This window comes from Helianthus annuus, chromosome 17, assembly GCF_002127325.2.
Source record: "Helianthus annuus cultivar XRQ/B chromosome 17, HanXRQr2.0-SUNRISE, whole genome shotgun sequence".
Lineage (NCBI taxonomy): Eukaryota > Viridiplantae > Streptophyta > Magnoliopsida > Asterales > Asteraceae > Helianthus > Helianthus annuus.
This window is the reverse complement of record NC_035449.2, coordinates 88448567-88464398: the sequence shown is the minus strand read 5'-3', so window position 1 is coordinate 88464398 and position 15832 is coordinate 88448567.

Here is a 15832-nt window from a genome sequence, read left to right as displayed (position 1 = left end):
GCCGCATCTTCCGTCTTCGACCATCATCCCTGTAGGAACAGAAAGGTTCTTAGGGTTTTGTTGTTTGGTTCGGCCATACTTCACAACCGTACACCCACCGAACACTACTTGTGACCACTACAAGATCCCACCAGATCCAGACCAGATCTACATCAGCACCGCTACTTCTCAACCCTGTAAACCACAGGCCTCCATCTCGCCTCTCTCTCCTCTCTCCCTCTCTCTCGCTCTAAAATGTGCAGAAGTGTTGTGTAGAGAAGAAAGTCTTGGGGGAGTTTTTTGGTTCTGTGTTTGAGAGGGAATTTTTTCTTTGTGTGGCTACCAAGAACAAGACAAACAGTGGAAAGAAGAAAGAGGAAAGAAAAACTAAAAGGTGTGGTGGGTGAGATAGCACGTGAAGGAAGGAACATAAAAGGGGATTGTAACCTTTTTTGTTTAAACCTAAAGGTTTTTTTTAAGACAATATTTAAAAAAATTGCAAATGATTAATCACAGGAACTATGAGTTGCGGAAAGACTATCCGTCAACAAGTGGGGAAGCCTATTTAACAACAAAGACAAGCGGTGATCAAGTCAGTTCTTGGATTTTTGATTGAGGAGCCACTGATACGATGACGCACAAGCTGTCGGACTTCTTGTCTACAAAGAAACCAAACAGAACCCACATCAAGACTGCAAATGGCGAAAATGCTTTAGTAAAGGGACGAGGAACTGTCGAAATATTTCCTAATCTGAGATTGTCAAATTGTTTATATGTTCCTTCGTTAGCACACAAATTGTTGCAAATAAGTCATGTTATAAAGGAAATCAATTGCACAGTTCTAATGCATCCTCATTTTTGTATCTTACAGGACATCAGAACTGGAAAGATAATTGGGCGTGGCACTGAAAGACAGGGCTTATACTATGTGGATGAGGTGACTCAATCAGGGACTGCGACGCTTGCTCACGGAACAAAGAGTAGAAAAGCTTGGCTTTGGCATTGGAGATTAGGGCATCCTTGCGCCGGGTATCTACATCTTTTACTCCTTAAACTCTTCCCGTCCAATAGTAAATTAGACTATGAAACATGTGCCTTAGCCAAAAGCCATAAAAAACCTTTCAAACCAAGTAACACTAGGGTCAGTGAACCCTTTTCACTAATACATTCCGGTGTTTGGGGTCTAGCTGAAACGAATGGAGGTCAAAATCTTCGTTTCTTCCTATTATTTGTTGTTGACTGTACCCGGATGACATGGGTATATTTTTTAAAACACAAATCTGAAGTCTTTGACATATTTAGACTGTTTTACACCATGGTCCAAACTCAATTCAAAACCAACATTCAGATCTTACGATCTGATAATGGAGGGGAGTACGTTAATACCTCCATGAAACAATTTATTCAAGAGAAGGGAATGATTCACCGAACCACTTGCCCGAAACACCCAGAACAGAATGGTGTAGTTGAGCGAAAAATGGCATTTTGGTAGAAATGGCCCGAGCCCTTATGCTTGAATGGAAAGTCCCTAAATCGTTTTGGCCCGAAGCTATAAACACAGCTGTGTATCTCCTTAATCGTTTACCAACCAAAGCCATTGACTTAAAAACTCCCCTAGATACCTTATCCACATTCACCAAACTACCCCCACCTCTTACCTTACCACCTCATGTCTTTAGGTGTACCGTTTTTCCCCATATACCCAAAACCGAACTATCCAAACTTGATCCATGTGCCAAAAAATGTGTCTTTGTTGGTTATGAGGTGAATCAGAAAGGATACCGATGTTATAACCCATCACGATGTCGTGTGATTACCACTGTCCATTGCGACTTTCTTGAAACAGAATATTAGTATCAGTCCTATCTCAGTGGTCAGGGGGAGATAGAACATGAAGACTCACTGAGCTGGTTGAAGTGGATACCATCTGCAAGCGAAGATGAGTCATCTCATACATCCACACATACTAAACCTGTCGAAAGTCTCACCCAAGAATCATCCAGACTGGTGTTCGAGGTAAGTGACTCTCCAAACCTTGGAAATGTGCCTGAATCTGATCCAGATACCACTAACAATCAGGAAAGTCCCGAGACAATGGAATAGGTGGAGATTGCTGAGCAAAACAACGTAGTCCAAGGAGAAGTCAAATCTAATGAACAACATGATGGAGGCTCTGGAACAACACCGGGAACATACATTTTGTAGGATCGAGAATTGACCCGAACGAGTCGTTCAGAGGTGTTCTTCTATGTTTCAGGTGCGGAATAACAAGAAACGTAGGTAGAAATAGCTTGTTCTTCACTTAATCTACTGTTTTATTGATTTGACAATGATAACAGTTCAAACGTCACACCGGCAGCACCTCGGTATGGAAATCATCAACGTTACAAATGAGTTCGCTTATGTGGCTTATATAGAGATGAAGGTTCCGCTTATACATACATGTCCACAAGAGCGGAACCTCTTGTGTACGTATACGCGAAACTACCTTGGACCATATAAGCAAAACTTTTACAAATGACCACATAAGCGAAACTATTTCACTAACAACATACACTCGCCTATTTTCTCGTAAATTGAGCCCTAATCTATACAATACAACATATGACTCGATCCAAGACGAAGTCGACAGATGAAGTGCACCAACAGACTCCCCCTCAAATGTTGACGGAGTCATCCATTGAGTCACGAAAATACTGTGTCTTCACATCTTCAATCTTGATCAGTCTCTGGGCTTTTCTCTCTCTCTATCTTCAGACTCCCCCTCACGATTTGCTGGTATTCCTTTGTTCTTCAGCACATCTTCAGGATCGTTGTCTGGCTTTTCATATTTCAAAATCCTCATGTATCGCATCCTGACTTTCGTTCAGTTTCGAGATCAAAACTTGGCTATCATCTAGCTTGAGTCTCTGAATCCACCTGACACAGATTAACCTGCAAAGACTCAACCCAGAAATAAAATTTCTAGATTTAACAAATTTAATTCACCAACGATCTGATACAATCAGATAACTTCCTCTCATATCACATGCACCAACAAACACTGTCCCTCAAAACATTCACACATAATGAACCACTTGTTGATTTTCAAAGTACATTTGATTGTTCAATAACACACTCCCCCTCACAACAAGATCATCATGTCTAGCACTCGGAATTTTGAAAATCAGCTTTCCAATATCAGTTGTCAAAAATCTTTTTGGATTTTTTAAACTTTATGCTAAAACACACTGAAAATCTTTTTGGATTTTTTCTAAAGGAAAGTAAATGACACCACTTGTAAAAACAGAATGAAGCAGAAATGAATTATATACAGACAGTATTTTTGTGAGTTCGTGTAAGAGGATCATATCAGTTTATGAGACATGTCATTAACACCGTTAAGCTTGTTACATTTTAAGTTCTAAACAATTTACTTAGATTGTCAGTATATCGGTCCACTGAAATTTTCACACAATGTTCAATTGATCCGAGATACGATGTTAATGTCTTATATACTAACTTATTCGTGTGTCTCACTACTTGAATATACTCCCGCATCCAGATCCCAATATTCAGTCTTACAGGTGAGTATAGCACAGCTGATATCTGTATAGGGGTTATATGCGAGGGCCGTGAGAGCTCAGGTCGATACTTCCGTATACGCAGAGAGATGACGGCTTCGACTTTTCGGTGTGTCCCCTTTAGAGGATCTATTAGATTTCAACAGCAGCGACTATCAATTTTATTGTTTCATCAGCATGCTGAGGGCGAAGCTATGTTTCAAACTTTTTGCGGAAAGCATTATCCGGGGACTAGGTCAGTACTTCCATACAGCAAAAGTCCCGGGATAATACCCCAGATATCACTGAGCATAAAGACCTAGTATCTCAGAATACGGGATCTTTCAAACAAGATTTCAGGGGTTACCTATATATCCAAGTTTGTGTTAACCCACAGAACAAGCAAGTTTGAAATTTAGTTTATATCTCGTCACAATCTATTAAATGTGCGAAAACCTACTGGCACATCTGCAGTGAGATTGTTTATCACATTTTTACTTTCCAATTCTTTAGCGTGTTGTGACAGTCCACTGATATACTATCATTTCCTCTTTTCACAACGAAACTTTATTTTTGAATTTTATCATGTTTTTGGCTTTTTCAAATTTTCTAATGTTTTTGGATTTTCTGAAATTTCCCTACTCCCCCTAAAATGCAAACACATTTCAAAGGAAATTTGAAAACTACTAGACTCTTGACCCACTTGAAAACATAGAAAACAACACAAATTGTACAGAAACTTGACAACTGACATCGAATCACATCAAATCGCCATTCACTCGGCAAAAAGCAATCTGAACTCCCCCTATCACAAACCATTTTCTCATTTAGATCTCAAAACACTTAAGTTTGTTTTAATCAAAATGATTTTTCCAGAAAATGAGTTTGTTTTTATCACTTGTAAGTTTACCACTTGTTTAAGCATGGGGATATGGTTCATCATCTTGTCAGCTTTATCCAATGTAGTAAATCAAATACAACTTAATGTCCTTGATTCACTGTTTTGCAATTAAGCAACCTGTACCACTTGTAAAAATAACCACTTGTAGATATAACCAATCAATTCCAATTGTAGGAATGAATCATCTACATTTTACCCATCAAAGTGCTGATTCCTGCTTCGCACTTACCAACCTGGAAGCTCTGGCATAGTCATTCAACCTGTAAACATTCAAACACTTATCAAAAATTTTCATACACAATCATCAAAACATGAATGATGTCGATTCATGATCCACGATATAAACTTGGGATCTCCGGCGTAGTCCTTAGACTTTAAGGAAAACGGACTTCCATCCAAGTCTTCTCAGACTTGATGGCTTTCAACTCTTGAGCAGTGGGGTTGTATGTTGCCTTTTTAGTTGCATAGAAATCTTTAACCCCTTTTGCTTTCCCGTTCAACATTTTCCCAAAAATTTTCTTTACACTTCCATTAAAAGTTTTCTCAACATCAAATTCATTTTTCTCTGTGTAAAACTGTTTCGAGATGTCAACTTTTCCAATTTTCCTTTTAACTTCTTCAAATTTCAATGATGGAAATTCATCATCATTCATTGAAATTTTCTTCTCAACTTGTGGCTCTTCTGGCTTTGTGGAACCAGATTCATCGCCGACAATCACATCTACCTTCTTAACAACCCACATTTGGTTGTCTTTTCCTTTCTTTTCATACAAATTCCTCTTCGAACATTCACCAACCTCATACGTTGAGTTTTCAAAAATTTTAAGTCTATTGGTTGGTGGTTCAACATCAACAACTTTTTCTTTTAATTTCTGAGAAACTCCCTGTTTTGTTTTTGCATTCTTTGAACAATTCCATGCAATGTGACCAGCTTCATTGCACTTGTAACAGATACGAGTCTCTCTTTGATACAACACTTCAGTTCCATTCTTTCTCTTCTCAGCAAGAAACTCTTGGTTTGATTGTCTCCAAAATGGTTTCTTCTGTTCCTCATCTGAACTTCCACCTGACACAAATTTTGTTTTTGTTTTAGTATTTTTATCATTTTTACAATTTTCTGGTGGAATAAAACCAAGTCCTTTCTTTTTGTAGCTACGATTTTGGTTAGGTTTCTTTTGAAAACCGAAACCAGAATTGTAACCTTTTTTCTTGTTTAGTCGTTGTTGAACTCTTGAAGTATATTTTTTAGTTTTTTCAAAACTTTCAATTCAGGAATATTAATTTCTATTAGTTTGAAAGTTTTGTTAATCAATTCTGTTTTAATACTCATTATTGGAAACTCTTTATTGTAATATAATTTGTCAGAACCATTCAAAGTATAAACAACTTCGAATGTTTCATCATTCAAATTTGCTTTTGATAACAAAAATTCTTTACTGTAAGACCGTTTAACTGACGAATTTTCCCTGTTGACTAACGAATTTGACTTTCCAGACTCAGACTTTGACTCGGACTCCTCATCAGTATCCAACACTTGATCGACCACCTTTTTGATTAACTCAGACTCATGATCAGTATCGGACGAGGAAAATGTGACATCAATGTTATCTGGTAATACATCAGTTGTGTCGGTTTTTAGCTTTATATTGACTACTTTTTCCAATTTCTCCTCGTTTGGTTTTCTAGGAGAGTACCCTTCCCAAATTGGAGGCGGACATTTGTTATAGCTAACAATCGATTTCTTACCACAATCTTTCTTCTTCTTTTGCTTCTCGTCTTGAAAAGCTTCCATTCCTGCAACAGTTGGGTAAATACGATCAATGAGATAATCAGAACTTGAATAACTTTGTAATAAACGTCTAATCCTCTCATTCTCGATTTTCTCTGTCTCCAACTCTTGCTTCCATTTAGCACTTTCTTCGATGTAGAAGTTTATGGCTTTTTGCTTTGACATCATGACTGCATTCATCATTTTCAGTGCTTGTTCTCTTTCTGAGTTTGTCTTTTGGAGACCAGTTACTGTTTTGTTCAAGACATCGTATGATTCTTTCACGTAGTTGAGGTTGAACAGTAACTGCTCCTTCTTCTTCTCATACTCAGCAATGATGTCATCTTTTGCTGCACATTCCTTGCAACTTTCCAAACATTTCATGCAAGGCTTGACTACTCCAACAATCTTCTCAACCTCGATTGTTTTCACAACTTCAATCACCTTTTCTTCTTCTTTCACCTTCTCTCCTTCAATTACATTCTCAACTTCAGTAATCTTCTCAGCAACACTTTCAACATTCTGAACATCATCTTCAGATTTCTTTTGTTGTTCTTTAGCAGCTCTTTTCTCCTTCAGTTTCTCCAAGCGATCTGCAAAATAGAAATGAAAACTTTCAGGAGAAAGATGAGATTTTGCTACATTTATATGTTTCTCTTCCTCATCATCACTGCTACTATCAACTGGTGACTGATCAAATTGTACTGACTTTTCAGAATCAGCATCTGACAAACTAGAATCAGATGGTGTTTGATCAAATACAAATTCTTTTTCAGAACTAGCAACATTTTGAACACTCTCATCTGAACTCTCTAAACTTTCCTCAACACTTTCCGAAAGTTCATCAACACTTTCTGAATTTTCATCAGACGTAATAGATTTTTCATCCTCACTCGTCACATTCACTCCGATAGATTTCATCCATATAGCAAACATGTCTGGCTCTCTGACAATCTTGGCAATGAATGCTTTGAACTCTCCTTTTTCATCAACGAACATATCCCAGCTGAAACCTTCAGGTAATCTCTCATCATCTTGATTAACTATACAGGCTTTGCTGTCAAGAGATATGTATTTGTCCCAGCTGAAGTCCACTAAACACGCTCTCTTAGAATCTTCAATCTTTCTACCATGAGCCATCTGTGAATCTTGTGATTGACCAACCTGCTGATAAATGGCTTTCCGGTAGTAATCATCTTTTCCGAACGGATTCTGAGCTCCACTAGCTTCTCTACCCTTGCACTCCCGTTTGAAATGGCATTTCTCCCTGCAACGAAAACAAGTAACTTTAGATTTATCAAAACCTAAAGTAGATACATGAGCATCAAGAAAGTCATTTCTCCCGGTGATTGTTTTGAACTTTTCAGCACGTCGAAGAACACTTGCAAGACACCATTTGATATCCATTAATTCCATCTCTTCGGCGTCTATTTGGTCGTAATCTTCATTGGTAAGCATGGGATTTCCAATCTGACCAGCGACTAGACCCTCATATGATAACAACACTAAACCAAGAAGAGCCATGTGGTCTTTAGCAGTGTCTACTGAGAAGCTTTGACCTTCTGGAAGATTTAGAGCTATGTTACACTGAATCACGTAGCCATTTCCAGTTTTCGTGCTTTGAGACTGAAAGCTTGTGTTTGATTCATTAGGATTGACACTTGGATATGATGAGAATCCGCTGCTGCTTTTGGTTGAACTCTGATCAGCTTTTTCCGTTGAATCATCAGCACTGAAAACAGTTTGGATTTTCGGACTTCTCTCAGCTTCAGGATCTGGAATGCTACCTTTATAGTACATCTTCACGTCCTGTTGACCACTCGGACTGTTCATCCTAGCGATCTTCTACTGTTCCAGATCCTGACTCTCGATCTTTTCGATGAACTGTGAGATTGTCAACCCATCATAAACACCCGTGTTTTTCAGAATCATCAGATAAGTTCCCCACTCTTTCTGCGGTAGTGCATTAGCCAACTTATCCACCCACTCTTCACGATCTTTAGTAATGCTCAACAAAGACATAGATCGCACCAAGTGGCAGTATCTCTCAATCAGCTTCTTTGTGTCTTCACCCTGTAGACTGCTGAACAGATCAAACTCCTTTTTTAGCAATGCCTTTTTTGCTTTTAATCATATTCTCGCTACCTTCAAACTTGACTTTAATTGCATCCCAGATTGATTTAGCAGTTTTGTCATGCTGAAGCAGTATGAATATGTCTTCTTTGATTGCTTGTTGAAGAAGACTGATCATCATTTTCTCTGCTTTGTACATAACTCGTTCTTGATCTGTGAATTCTGATAACTCTTTGATAACCCGCAATTCTGTTCGAGGCAACACGTATTTCTTCAAAATACATTCCCATGACCTAAGATGGTTTGCCTGAACCCAGTTCTCGAATCTGTCTTTCCACCCGCAGTATTCTTCAATACTCATCAATTTTGGGGGTTTCTGGGTGGTTCCCGTCTCATTTTCTAAGTTCATGGCCTGAGCAATTGCAGCTGGAGTAGACGGTGTTGCAAACGCGTTTTAAAACTCAGTATCCATAATGACTTGACACGTTTTTCAATATCTGTGACAAATAAGCGAAACTAAGTGTTCTGTGCACTAAAAACGAAACTCAGATGACCAGAAAAGCGAAACTATTCCTTAAGCAACCTTTGAAGCGAAACCAGGATGTTCAGAAAAGCGAAACCTTCTGATGTGTTTATAAGCGAAACTGATTGATGTTTGAATAAGCGAAACTCCAAATATGTCCCTTGAAGTGGAACCTTTCAAGCGGAACCGTGATGATTTTGAAGCGAAACCTTTCTTAAGATGACACAGAAGCGGAACTATCAAGTAATTTGGAGCGGAACTATTGATTGTTTACCAAATAAGCGGACCTATGATATTCAGATAAGCGAAACTATCAGATGTCCAAATAAGCAGAACTAAGTTCGAAGGTCATTTGGTCCATTTTTAGTCCATATTTTGGCATGAAACTGTCCAGGGTTTATCTTTGTTCTATTGCACACAGTCTGAGAAATTTTGAGGCAGTTCTGACTGTTACAACTTTCTGAATTGAAAATAGAAGGTGTAGAAGAAAGAAACAATGATGAAATCCAGCTAATTTCTGTAGAAAACCTCCTCCCAATCTCTGATACCACTTGTAGGATCGAGAATTGACCCGAACGAGTCGTTCAGAGGTGTTCTTCTATGTTTCAGGTGCGGAATAACAAGAAACGTAGGTACAAATAGCTTGTTCTTCACTTAATCTACTGTTTTATTGATTTGACAATGATAACAGTTCAAACGTCACACCGGCAGCACCTCGGTATGGAAATCATCAACGTTACAAATGAGTTCGCTTATGTGGCTTATATAGAGATGAAGGTTCCGCTTATACGTACATGTCCACAAGAGCGGAACCTCTTGTGTACGTATAAGCGAAACTACCTTGGACCATATAAGCGAAACTTTTACAAATGACCACATAAGTGAAAGTATTTCACTAACAACATACACTCGCCCATTTTCTCGTAAATTGAGCCCTAATCTATACAATACAACATATGACTCGATCCAAGACGAAGTCGACAGATGAAGTGCACCAACACATTTTACCTCCTAGAGCCAATAGAGGGGTTCCTCTAAAACAGTACTCCCCAGAAAAGGAAACCGGAAATTCAAGGTATCCTACAGCCAATATGGTTGACAGGAACTTATCTAACAGTACGAAAGCATTTGTTACCTCACTATACTCCAAACAAAATACGAGTTTCGTAAAGGGAGCCTAAGGTAAAAAGAACTACAAGGAAGCAATGGAAATGAAGATGCGTGCTCTTATGAAAAACAAAACGTGGGAGAAGTGCGTTCTTCCTAAAGGAAAGAAAATTGTTGGATGTCGGTGGGTGTATTCAATCAAATATAAACCAGATGGTTCCATTGGAAGATACAAAGCTTGGCTCGTAGCCAAGGGTTACACTCAGACTTGTGGGATCGATTACTCTGAAACATTCTCTCCGGTTGCAAAAATGGACACCATCAGAGTCCTATTCTCTGTGGCAGCCAATAAGGAGTGGCCTCTCCACCAGTTTGATGTTACAAACGCATTTCTCCATGGAGACCTAACGGAAGAGTTCTACATGGAAGCACCTACAGGTTTTTCAGGGAGTTTTAAAGAAAGGGAAGTATGTCGGTTGAAAAAGTCATTATACGGGTTAAAACAATCTCCTCGGGCATGGTTTGGAACGTTCACTTTGGCCATAAAAGAATACGGGTTTCACCAAAATAATGCTGATCATACTATGTTCCTCAAGAGAAGAAACGACCTTGTAACTTGCTTGATCATATATGTAGACAACATGATTATTACCGGAAATGATGTAGAAGAAATAGCAAAGCTGAAAGAGAATCTGTTTTCAAAATTTGAAATGAAAGATCTAGGGAATCTCAAGTATTTCCTTGGGATTGAAGTTCTCAGGTCTAATTGGGGTATCTTCATTTGTCAAAGAATGTATGTCCTTGATCTTCTGGCGGAAACCGGGTTGATTGATTGTAAACCCGCAGATACTCCAATGGTGGTGAACCACAACCTTCACATGGAACTTAATGGGGAGCTTGCGGACAAAGAAAGGTATCAACGGCTCGTGCGCAAGCTAATTTATCTCTCTCACACTCGTCCTAATATAACATATGCGGTTGGAGTAGTAAGTCAGTTCATGCACCAACCACAAGTTACCCACATGGAAGCTGCTCAGAGAATTTTAAGGTATCTCAAGGGGACCGTAGGCCTTGGAGTGTTGTTCAAAACAAATGGACATTTGAATGTTGAGCTCTACACTGATGCAGACTGGGCAGGAGATAAGGTAAATCGAGGGTCAACATCAGGGTACTTCTCCTTGGTCGGTGGAAACCTTGTTACCTGGAGAAGTAAGAAATAGAAGGTGGTTGCTCTGTCAAGTGCAGAAGCAGAATTTAGGGGTATAGCTCGAGGGTTAAGCGAAGTTCTTTGGATCAGGAAGCTACTAGAAGACATTGTTTTTTCCAAAAGGAACCCAATAAAGTTATGTGTAACAATATGGCTGCAATACAAATCTCACAAAACCCAGTACAACATGATCGAACAAAACACGTTGAGGTAGACCTGCATTTCATCAAAGAGAAACTAGAGGAAAAAATCATAGAGCTCCCATATGTATCGTCAAAAGATCAACTAGCAGATATTCTTGCAAAGGCCGTAAACGGAAACGCTTTTAGTAGCTGCTTGAGCAAGTTAAGTATTGGTGACCCCACTACTCAACTTGAGGGGGAGTGTCGGAAAGAAGATAATAAGTGAAGAATATTAGGAGGATTTCTAGCCCAATCACAGCTGTTTTACAGTCAAGGCTCCAGCTCAACCATTTATTGTCTTTCCTTTTATTTTTGTTGTCAGTTTATTATAAATTAGGTATATGTATTTGTATTCAAGTATGAACTCAGTAATCAAAAACATCATTTTATCTCCACACCTTATGTTAAATACAACATCTAAGAGCATTCTCATTCCATCTATCATCACGTCACCCATGTTTGAATTTAAAAAAAATGTACCAACTCACGCCGTCTCAACTAGCATTTTTCTACCCCAACCCTAAATTATAAAAATATGCTACATTAACTTTTTATCACAAAAAACTACTATTCATCATGCATTAATTTATTGTCAATGAATAAAAACGAGCAATACAATAAATAAGTGCTTATGAGTAAGATAAAGATAAAAATGATGGATGGAATATGAGACTTTTTTAAAATAAGAGTCAAATTTTGTAAAAAAAAAATGATATTCCATAAAAAATGGTGGAAGCATGGAAGGAATGTGAATGCTCTAAATTGTGGTAATGGTACTTTCTTTTTTCTTACAAGTCACTTAACTTTTTTTACACATAAAAAACAAAATACTTTCTTTTTTGTTTAATAAAAGTCTCTCAACATTTTTTTCACATAAAAAAAAAACTCGCCTACTTCTTGTTTGTGTCATAAATTTCCCTTTAACAACTTTTTATGAATTATATTATACTTGCGAAAAATGATTTGTTTATACTTGCGAAGAAGGATTTTTGTTAATTAAATTTTTAACGGTTTGAAATTTATGTATACCATTTTATATGTTTTTTTTTTTTGGTTTTTTATTCTATTTTGTTGAGTTATGTGACCCACATTCATGTATTTTATTGTTTTGTTTTCCGAATAATATTTATTGTTATGAATTTATTGAATTCAAATGTAAAAGAAAACACAAACATTGAAGAGACTTTGGTTTGTTAAATATCAAATGTAAAACATTAATTTATCTCAATACTTTTCTGATGTGATAAGAGTAAGTAAAAAAGTTTTTCACAATTTTATTTAAATTTAACATTTGGCGTGACTTTTAAAAAGTTGTTAAGTGATTTTCATGAGACAAAAAAAAAGAAGTATATTGATTGGTTTTTTGTGTGAAAAAAAAATAAGGGACTTTGATAAGAAAAAAAACAGAAATTATGTTAGTTTTTTTTATAACATTTGCCCAAAAAGATATAAGGGTTAAGGTATGTACGATGTGAAATGATGGATGGAATATGAGAGTTTTTTAAAATAAGAGTTAAATTTTGTAAAAAAAAATGATATTCGATAAAAAATGGTGGAAGCAAGGAAGGAAGGTGAATGCACTAAATTGTGGTAATGGTACTTTCTTTTTTCTTATAAGTCACTTAATTTTTTTTACACATAAAAAAACAAAATACTTTCTTTTTTGTTTAATAAAAGTCTCTCAACATTTTTTTCACATAAAAAATACTAGCCTAATTTCTTGTTTGTGTCATAAAGTTCCCTTTAACAACTTTTTATGAATTATATTATACTTGCGAATAATATATGTTTATACTTGCGAAGAAGGATTTTTGTTAATTAAATTTTTAACGGTTTGAAATTTATGTATACCATTTTATATGTTTTTGTTTGGTTTTTTATTCTATTTTGTTGAGTTATGTGACCCACATTCATGTATTTTATTGTATTGTTTTTCGAATAATATTTATTGTTATGAATTTATTGAATTCAAAATGTAAAAAAAAAAAAAAACACAAACATTGAAGAGACATTGGTTTGCTAAATATCAAATGTAAAACATTAAATTATCTCAATTCTTTTCTGACGTGATACGAGTAAGTAAAAAAGTTTTTCACAATTTTATTTAAATTTAACATTTGGCGTGACTTTTATTTGTAAAAAGTTGTTAAGTGATTTTCATGAGACATAAAAAAAAAGAAGTATATTGATTGGTTTTTTGTGTGAAAAAAATTAAGGGACTTTTATAAGAAAAAGAAACAAATTATGTTAGTTTTTTTTTATAACATTTGCCCAAAAAGATATAAGGGTTAAGGTATGTAGGATGTAAAATGATGGATGGAATATGAGTGTTTTTTTTAAATAAGAGTTAAGTTTTGTGAAAAGAATAATGATATTCAATAAAAAATGATGGAAGCAAGGTGAATGCTCTAAATTGTGGTAATGGTACTTTCTTTTTTCTTATAAGTCACTTAATTTTTTTTACATATAAAAATCAAAATATTTTCTTTTTTGTTTAATAAAATTCTCTCAACATTTTTTGCACATAAAAAATACTAGCCTAATTTCTTGTTTGTGTCATAAAGTTCCCTTTAACAACTTTTTATGAATTATATTATACTTGTGAAAAATGATTTGTTTATAGTTGTGAAGAAGGATTTTTGTTTATTAAATTTTTAACGGTTTGAAATTTATGTATACCATTTTATATTTTTTTTGGTTTTTTATTCTATTTTGTTGAGTTATGTGACCCACATTCATGTATTTTATTGTATTGTTTTCCAAATAATATTTATTGTTATGAATTTATTGAATTCAAAATGTAAAAGAAAACACTAACATTGAAGAGTCTTTGGTTTGTTAAATATCAAATATAAAACATTAATTTATCTAAATTCTTTTCTGACGTGATACGAGTAAATTAAAAAGTTTTTCAAAATTTTATTCAAATTTAACATTTGGCGTGACTTTTATATGTAAAGCGTTGTTAAGTGATTTTCAGGAGACAAAAAAAAAAGAAGTATATTGATTGGTTTTTTGTGTGAAAAAAAAATTAAGGGACTTTTATAAGAAAAAAAAAACAGAAATTATGTTAGTTTTTTTTTATATAACATTTGCCCAAAAAGATATAAGCGTTAAGGTATGTACGATGTGCAATGATGGATGGAATATGAGAGTTTTTTTAAAATAAGAGTTAAATTTTGTAAAAAAATTGATATTCAATAAAAAATGGAGGAAGCATGGAAGGAAGGTGAATGCTCTAAATTGTGGTGATGGTACTTTCTTTTTTCTTATAAGTCATTTAATTTTTTCTACACATAAAAAAACAAATACTTTCTTTTTTGTTTAATAAAAGTCTCTCAACATTTTTTGCACATAAAAAATACTAGCCTAATTTCTTGTTTGTGTCATAAAGTTCCCTTTAACAACTTTTTATGAATTATATTATACTTGCGAAGAAGGATTTTTGTTAATTAAATTTTTAACGATTTGAAATTTATGTATACCATTTTATATGTATTTTTTTGGTTTTTTATTTTATTTTGTTGAGTTATCTGACCCACATTCATGTATTTTATTGTATTATTTTCCGAATAATATTATTTGTTATGAATTTATTGAAAAACAAAATGTAAAGGAAAAAACAAACGTTGAAGCGACTTTGGTTTGCTAAATATCAAATGTAAAACATTAATTTATCTCAATTCTAGTCTGACGTGATATGAGTAATTAAAAAGGTTTTTCACAATTTTATTTAAATTTAACATTTGGCGTGATTTTATATGTAAAAAGTTGTTAAGCGATTTTCATGATACAAAAAAAAAAAAAAGTGTATTGATTGGTTTTTTGTGTGAAAAAAAAAATTAAGGGACTTTTATAAGAAAAAAAAAACCAGAAATTATGTTAGTTTTTTTATAACATTTGCCCAAAGAGATATAAGGGTTAAGGTATGTACGATGTAAAATGATGGAACGAATATTTGATTTTTTAAAATAAGAGTTAAATTTTGTAAAAGGAAAAATGATATTCAATAAAAAATGGTGGAAGCATGGAAGGTAGGTGAATGCTCTAAATTGTGATAATGGTATTTTCTTTTTTCTTATAAGTCACTTAATTTTTTTTACACATAAAAAAATAAAATACATTCTTTTTTGTTTCATAAAAGTCTCTCAACATTTTTTGCACATAAAAAATACTAGCCTAATTTCTTGTTTGTGTCATAAAGTTCCCTTTAACAACTTTTTATGAATTATATTATACTTGTGAAAAATGATTTGTTTATACTTGCGAAGAAGGATTTTTATTAATTAAATTTTTAACGTTTTAAAATTTATGTATACCATTATATATATATATATATATACACTTTTTTTTGGTTTTTTATTCTATTTTGTTGAGTTATGTGATCCATATATTGTGTTCCGAATAATATTTATTGTTATGAATTTATTGAATTCAAAATGTAAACCAAGACACAAACATTGAAGAGACTTTGGTTTGCTAAATATCAAATGTAAAACATTAATTTATCTCAATTCTTTTCTGACGTGATACGAGTAAGTAAAAAAGTT